Source organism: Arachis ipaensis, chromosome B10 (genome assembly GCF_000816755.2).
Source record: "Arachis ipaensis cultivar K30076 chromosome B10, Araip1.1, whole genome shotgun sequence".
Lineage (NCBI taxonomy): Eukaryota > Viridiplantae > Streptophyta > Magnoliopsida > Fabales > Fabaceae > Arachis > Arachis ipaensis.
In genome coordinates, this window is record NC_029794.2 from 16,609,920 (window position 1) to 16,618,124 (window position 8,205).

Sequence of the window (8,205 nt, forward strand, 5' to 3'; positions counted from 1 at the left end):
TTAATTAAATCTACATATATGAAAGGAATTAATTCACCAATAAGTTTAGCAATCTGTGACAAAAGAATTACTGATGACCCAATAGATCAAATAATTAGAATTGTTCATGGAAATTTGGCAAACGTAATTGGATATGCTATACCTTTATCAACTGAAAATCTTGGAAGATCTATAAGTTTGGCTTATAAATTTCATAGAAAGAATCTAATGGAACAAGATGATGAACCATTTTCAATTACATATGCAATAAATTATGCTTTAACAAATAGCCATCATAGTATAATATTTAAAAACAGAGAAAGAATTTATGTCAATGAATTATTTCAGAAAATTGTAAAAACAGAAATACCAAAATATAAAGCTATTGAAAACTCAGTTCTATTATTAAAAGAACCATCAGGAAAATTGGTCTCACCAAATTTTCAAATAAGAGAATCTAGAATTAATAGCCCTTTAAGTTTATCTAAGTTAAAGATTAAAGAAGAAAATTCTGAAATAAAAGAATTAACAAAAAAGGTCGAAAAATTAAATGAAACCCTAAATACTAAATTATGACAATAAATAAAGAAGAAATATATGTAACTTATTAAAATAAGAAACAAGAGCTCTTTGAAAGAGAAAATCGTTTGAATTTTTTGCAGTTTTCTGAAATAAATCAAAGAGCATTTGAAGCTCTAAAAATAATCTATGACAATTTAAAAAGAGAAGTGGAAGAGCTAGAAAAATTAATAGAATCTCTAGAAAATAGTGATGAAGCGATGATAGAATTTACAGAAATTCTAAAATAAATAATGAAGCATACAAAGATTGAAAGACCAGAAAATAAAATAAAAAGAAAAAGAGCGAAAAAATTAAAAAGTAAAATAAAGGAGTATAAAAAGGAATTAAATAATCTTCAGATCGAAATTGATGACCTTATAATAAAAAGGATAGAAATAAGAATAAATATAAACAAGTTGGAATTAAACTTAAAAAATTTATAAATGCCTAGAAAACCATATTATGACTTAAAAGAATTAAAGCTGTTGAAAGAAAAAATGGAGAATGAGGTTGAAAAATTAAAAAGATATTTAGAAACAACAGAAAGTGTAGAAATAAAAGAAGTTTTTGAAGATTTGAGAAATTATATTAAAGAAAAAGACAAACAGATAAAATATTTTATATACAATAATCCATGCAAAAAAGAATATTATAAACTAAAACAAGATTGAAAAACTATAAAAATGAAATCAGAATTATAAATACTAATAATAGTAGAAATGGTCAACATTTTTTATGAATTTGCAAATTATTTCAAATCTATACAAATTATAAACTTATTCGAAGTAAAAAGAGTAAAATTAGTATCAGAGCCAAAGTTAACGATTAAGGGTAACACTTTCTCTTTAAGCAACACTTTTAGTGATACGTTTTTAAATCAATAAACAACCAAATAAAAACAAAAATCTGTAAATCTGTACCAAAACACATCTGTACACTAGATAGACCCTAATAATAATGCTCGCAAGAGAATATCTTTTTCCTTTCCATGGAACTAAGCGACGAAGGATTTTTTTTCCCCACCTCCGCACACTTCTTTTACGATTAATTTTTAATCGTTTTACTTATAAGTAGATCTTGCACTAAACTAAAATTCTCTGCCTCCACACACTTCTTTTACTTTTAGTATTCTTTTAGTGTTTTACTTATAATTAGACCTTCCATTAACCTCTAAAGAAAAAAAAAACTATATGAAAAAAGATTAGAAGAATAAACAGAGTTTGAAGGTCATTCTTAAAACATTTTTAATGTTTAATTTTAGTTCAATTTTATTTTAAGTCGCATAAAATATTACACAAATATTTGTAAAATTATATATTATAAAAATTAATTTTAGACTCAATATAAGATTAAAATAAAAATATAAAATTATAGAATTAATAATTATATATCATAAATAAAAGATATTACACACTAATAAAATAAACTTTAAAATATTATCTAATTAAGCATAACAACATTAAAAAACACATAGCATATTTGAGATATTACATAAATAAAATAATAACAAATACAATATAATATATAATAAAACCCTAAACTTAACTTATTAAGCATTGTGAACTGCGAGATATGCTCAACCAAATCTGCTTGTAGTTATGATATTTTTATCTATTACGAAGTTCGACATTTTTTTGAATGAACTTCTCAGGAGTAAAAAGATCTTCGCCTAACTCCAGTTGTAAAATGTCATTTTTGACATCATCATTAGCAGGGAATTCAGTAAAGTTACTAAAATATGTGTCGCTTTTCTCTTTAACAATCATATTGTGCTTTCACATGAATTCTTTTGAAGCTCAGAGTCCTGACAGGTTTCAAGCTTTTGTCTTCAAAGAATATTGGGAGATCATTGGTCCTGATGTTTGGAATATGATTAAGCAGGCATTTTTCGATATTGTTCTTGATACAAGGATGATAGAGACTCTACTGGTTCTTATTTCGAAGGTTAAAAAGTCAGTATCTACGAAGGACTTCAGGCAGATTAGTGTCTGCAATGTGGTTTACAAGATCATCATGAAGGTCCATGTTAATAAGCTACGTCCTCATCTTACGGAGATTGTTGGCCCGCTTCAAGACGGGTTTATTCCGGGACGAGGAACTCCTGACAACATCATTATTGCACAAGAAGTTCTCCACTTTATAAAGAAGACTAAATCCAAGAAAGGCACCTTGACCTTTAAGATTGATTTGGAGAAAACTTATGACAGAGTTGACTGAAAATTTTTGGCTCATACCCTTCAGAACTTTAGTTTTTTCAGTCCTACAATTAATTTGATTATGAATTGTGTCACTACTTTCTGCTTGTCTATTCTTTGGAATGGAAATCGTCTGAATGATTTGACTCTTAGTCGGAGTCTTAGGTAAGGAGACCCTATATCACCTTATCTTTTTTTGTTGTGTATAAGAGATTGGCATACTATATTAGTCATTAGGTTGATCTGGGCTTGTGGAAGTCGGTTGCTGTTTCTAGAGGGGGACCAAGAATATCCCACTTAATGTTTGCGAATGATTTGCTTTTATTCTGTTAAGCTACAAAGAGACAAGTGTGAAATGTAATGGTAGTTTTGGAGAATTTTTGCAAAGCATCTGGGATGAAGATTAATGTGGAGAAGTTTAAAGCACTTCACTCAAGAATGTCTCTGCGACAAGAGAAGAGATCTTCACGGGGTGTTCTCCATCAAATTTGGCCAGGACTTGGGCAAGTATCTTGGGGTTACCCTCAACCATTCTAGGGTGACCCGTTCAACTTTCAATGGTGTTCTGAATAAGATTCGGGGTAGGCTAGCAAGTTAGAAATAGAGTTTGCTCAAGTGGACAGGTAGAGTCTACATGGCCAATTTCGTTGTAGCCGCTATTCTCACGTAACAGATGCAAGACTCTATTTTTTCCAAAGGGATCATTAGTAAACTGGAGTCTATGATAGGAATTTTCTTTTGAAAGGACAGGCTGATGAAAGAAGATTGAATCTTGTTAGTTGAAAGGTGCTGGTTACTCCAAAAAAAATATGGAGGTTTGGGGATTAGAGATCCTTATTGTGTGAATATTGCTTTTCTTAGGAAGATAGTTTGGACTTTTTTCCATCATCCAACCAAGTTATGGGTCCAATTGTTGGATGCCAAATACCAATCATCTTAAAGGCTGCGTTTGTTTACAAAGACAGGACATTGAGACAGAGACACTGAGACACAAAATCGTGTTTGGCAGAGGAGACATGGACAGAGACAATGTGTCCAGAGACACTGAATTAGTGTATTTTGTGTCCATCCTGACAGGAAGGACATGGAGACACTAACAAGGGACACAACTTATTTTTTATTTTTTCTTTTATTATTCTTGTTAATTTTTCATAATTATATTTTTTATTGCTATATTTTTCATCTCAAATTTTTTGAATGAAAAAAAATGAGAATAAATTGAATTTTCATAATTTGTTCTAGTTTATCACCAAACAGAATACAAGAACACAATTTTGTGTCTCTATCCATCAATGTCTTGTTCTGTCCTGTTCTCAGTGTCTTGTCCTATCCTGTTCTTAAAAAAAAAACGCAACCAAAGTGATTGTTTTGGTTATCCTAGGAACAAGGACTCTCACGTTTGGAAGAGTCTTTGTAAGTTTAGAAAGTGTTGAAAGATGGGTTTGCTTAGTGTATTGAGAATTTGAACTAGAATTTTTTATTTTCTAGCTGGAGGAGAGAAGGGTAGCTATCTAATGAGATGGATTATGTTCACATTTCTGATTCGAACCTCTAGATACAGCATATTTGATCAGTTGATAAGTGGCATTTGGAGACTCTTTATTTCTCTCTATCTTAAAATCTGAAAGGTAACATTCTTTCTTACAATCCAAACGTGCAAACAGATTCAGGAGTGGGTTGGTATTGGTCTAGGGTTACATCCAAAGTTTATAACTCACGCAATAGTTAATTGTGGGTGTGTAAGCAACTGTTTAGATGGGAGGAACAGAAAAATTGGCCTTGGCTTTGGCGCAAACTTGTTTCGAAAAAGCACACATTTTTACTTGAATGTGTCTTAGGGAGGCTCTTCCTATTGCAAGTTTTCGCTTCAGAAGATGGATGTCGTCATCGGATAGGTACCCAAGATGTCTTTCTAGCTAGAAATCAATTTTACATTATATTCAGGATTGTCCGAAAGCTCAGCTTGTATGGCACAAGTTGGATATTTCTTGTCATCCTTTGGATTTGAAGAACTAGTTCTTGTATCATAGCGGAGAGCATTCGTTCAGATTTTTTTCGGGACTTTGGTGGATATGGCAAGTAAGGAATAATGACATCTTTAATTCTCATGAGACTTGGCCTCCGAAAAAGGTGATGTGTCTGGCTTTAGCTTCAGAAAAAGGGCTTAAGAGTGTTTTTGAATTACAACGTATGTCCTTTTTGGGACTTTGGTGAATATGGTGAGAAAAGAATAATGACATCTTTAATCCTCATGAGACTTGGCCTCCAAAAAAGGTGATTTGTTTGGCTTTAGCTTCAGAAAAAGAGCTTAAGAGTGTTTTTTAATTACAACGTATGTCCCTTCCCTCTATTATAAGTAGTTCTTGAATCCTCCATCCATAGGTACTTTCAAGATTAGTTGTGATGCTAGTTATCCTGGTTCTGGTGATAGTGTTGGTTTTGCTTGTGTTATCATATATTGTAATGGGTATTGGCAAAGGGGGTGTTTGAGAATGATTGAGAGTAATAGTATTCTTCAAGGAGAATTATTTGCTATTTGGAGAGGTTATCTCTTAACTTCGGATGTGGGTCAATGAAATATTATTTGTGAGACAGATTGTGTGGAGGTGTTTAATCTTGCTGCTAATCATCAAGATGGATTTGGGTTTATTGATCAATTGATGTTCAAAATAAGAGATATCATGTATTGGAATTGGCGTGTTGAATTTTGTTTGATTATGATAGATGCAAACATTGTGGCGGACACCATGGCAAAGATGACGATAAGGTTACAACTCCATCAAGTGGTGCTTCTCTACCCTTGGGAGGAGTTTGAGAGAATCTTAAGTGGAACTACCCCTCTGTTTAAGCAATATGATGCAAGCTCTCATTATCTTTCTAAGCTTTTCTTTATCCCAAAATCTTGCTAGGCCACAAATGATTACGAAACGAGCTTGCAACACTCCAAATGCTCATTGTACATCCTTCTATTGCCTTTCTTAATATTGTGCAAACAATTTTCATTTATTTCCTTGTGATCGGGATACTGTTTTAACAAACATTGCCCATTTAGGATATATACTATCTGATAAATAGTATCCCATATTGTACAAGTTACTGGTTCTAGTGTAATTTATTTCTGGAACGCGACCTTGTAAAATATCGTGAAATACCGGTGAACGATTTAACATATTGATATCATTATTGGAACCAGCTACTCCAAAGAAAGTATGTAATATCCAAAGGTTAGAAGATGCAACAACTTCAAGTACAACAGTGAAAACTTCACGGTAACCACTTAAAAACATACCTTTCCAAGTTTTTGGATAAATTTTTTCACTTCCAATGCATGCAGTCAATGCTTCCCATCATGCCCAGAAAGCCATAGTACTCTCTTATCTTTAGAGGGCGTTATACATCATTCGAGTTTGAGGTACATAAGTATTCACACTCGAAAACTGAAACTACATCTTCAACAAACTTTTTCAAGCATTCAATTGCAGTGCTTTCACCTATTCACACGTAGTCGTCAACAATATCATATGAGACTCTTTGAAGGAAATATAGATCTACCTTAGAAAGGGCTTCCACAATGTGAAGTAAGACATATTTTTCCATTCGAAGTCTTCGTAGAAATATATTAACAGAGTATACCAGGTTAGGTGCAAAGTAATCATTGAAAAGTCGTTCATGTCCATCTTCACGACCTCTATCTATCCTTCTACGAGTTTTTAGCAAAGAACCCTTCCTCATACAATTACAAAACAATTTCAAGTTGGCATTCATTTGAGTCATCAAACTAAAATTTCCTAATCTAATCACTCATATTCATTCAATCAGAGTCGTCTGAGTCACTGAACACAATTTCCTCAGCCAAGTCATCCAAAGATTTGTCATCGAAATCATTATATTTCCCATCCATGGTTAACGACAGAAACTTGAATGAATATAGAAAATAAAAGAATATTTTGAAAGGAGATAATAGGAGTAGATATGACCAAAGAATTATAAAAGTCAGAAAAAGAAGTGTGAGCACATATAGAGAACTTATCTCATATTTATATTGGTGTTTGTAATGGCTAGTTTTAACTAGTTTTCAATAACCGCTTTTTAATGATTTGTTTCAAACAACTAGTATTTAACGGCTAATATCAAACGGCTAGTACTTAACAAATATTTCAAATAGATAATTTTTAAATAGAAAAAATTTAACAAAATAACTTAACAAATTATCACCAACATTATATAATTAAAATATTAAAATATTAAAATAAATTAAAAATTACAACGACACTCAAACAACAAGATAAATAATACCTGAACAGAAAAAGTAAACATGAGAGTTAAAAATAAGCTAGTAAACGCAGTAACCTAAAAATAATTTGCACGAATTCTTTCCACTATCTTACCATGAATGGCTCAACATTCTTTAGTTATTTAAAATGTATCCGCATTAAGGATTTGTATTTCTACTTCCATCTCCTTTGCAGCTACTAATTTTTTTTCTTGCCACTATTTTCCTTTCCTCAATAATCTTAAAGTTTCCCATAAATTCTAATTTTCTAGAAGTATTAAACTTAATTTCACCAAGTTATGACAGTAAATTGGAGTTATTCTCTTACACTTTTAGTTTTTTCTTATCCTTCTTCTTCATCGCTTTAGTGCTTATTGGACGAACTGGAGAATCTATGTCAACTTCATTAGTTTCTTCTTTTTTTGGACTTGATGATGAAGAGTATACTCCAAAAATATTTGTTTTTGTCTTTTTAGAACTTTCACTAATAGAAAACTATGATCTTCATTTATTTTCTATTCGTAACTCTTGCTAATACAACTAAGTACATTTTATTTATTTGAGTATATTTTGATTGAGCTTTTGTCACAATGTTACAATGACAACATTCAAATATTCGTTTAATGGGTTATAGATGTGGTAGCATTTAACTTGTCTTTCTTTAAAATGATACGGTCTATCATTTTTTATACCAATATTATTTTAAATATTGTATTCAATAGAAGTTTTAATTAGTGATACTTAAAATGTATTCCATTGCAATTACTCTCATGCTTCATATTAATTAAAAAAATATTAACTCTTTGTTTATTATACTTTACATAAATAGTTTAGATTTGGAGTTTAAAATTTATAATTTAGAATTCAGAGATTTAAGGTTTATATTTTTTTTCCGGATCAATTTAAGCTTTAGACTTTATGATTTAGAATTTAGGCTTTAGACTTTAAAAACCGCTACACTTATTACTAGAAACATCACTTTTAGCAGCAATAAAATTAATCGTTAATATATTTACTGAAATTAAAGGTTGGTCGTCTTATGCTTTGTCGCGAAAAGATTATAGCAAAAATTATGCAATTGCCGATAAAAACCATTTTAGTGACTGCAAAAAATATATAATTATCATTATAAGATATAGTAATAACAATAAATATACAATTGCGGCCAAAAAACAAATTAAATAAGATAAATAGTGA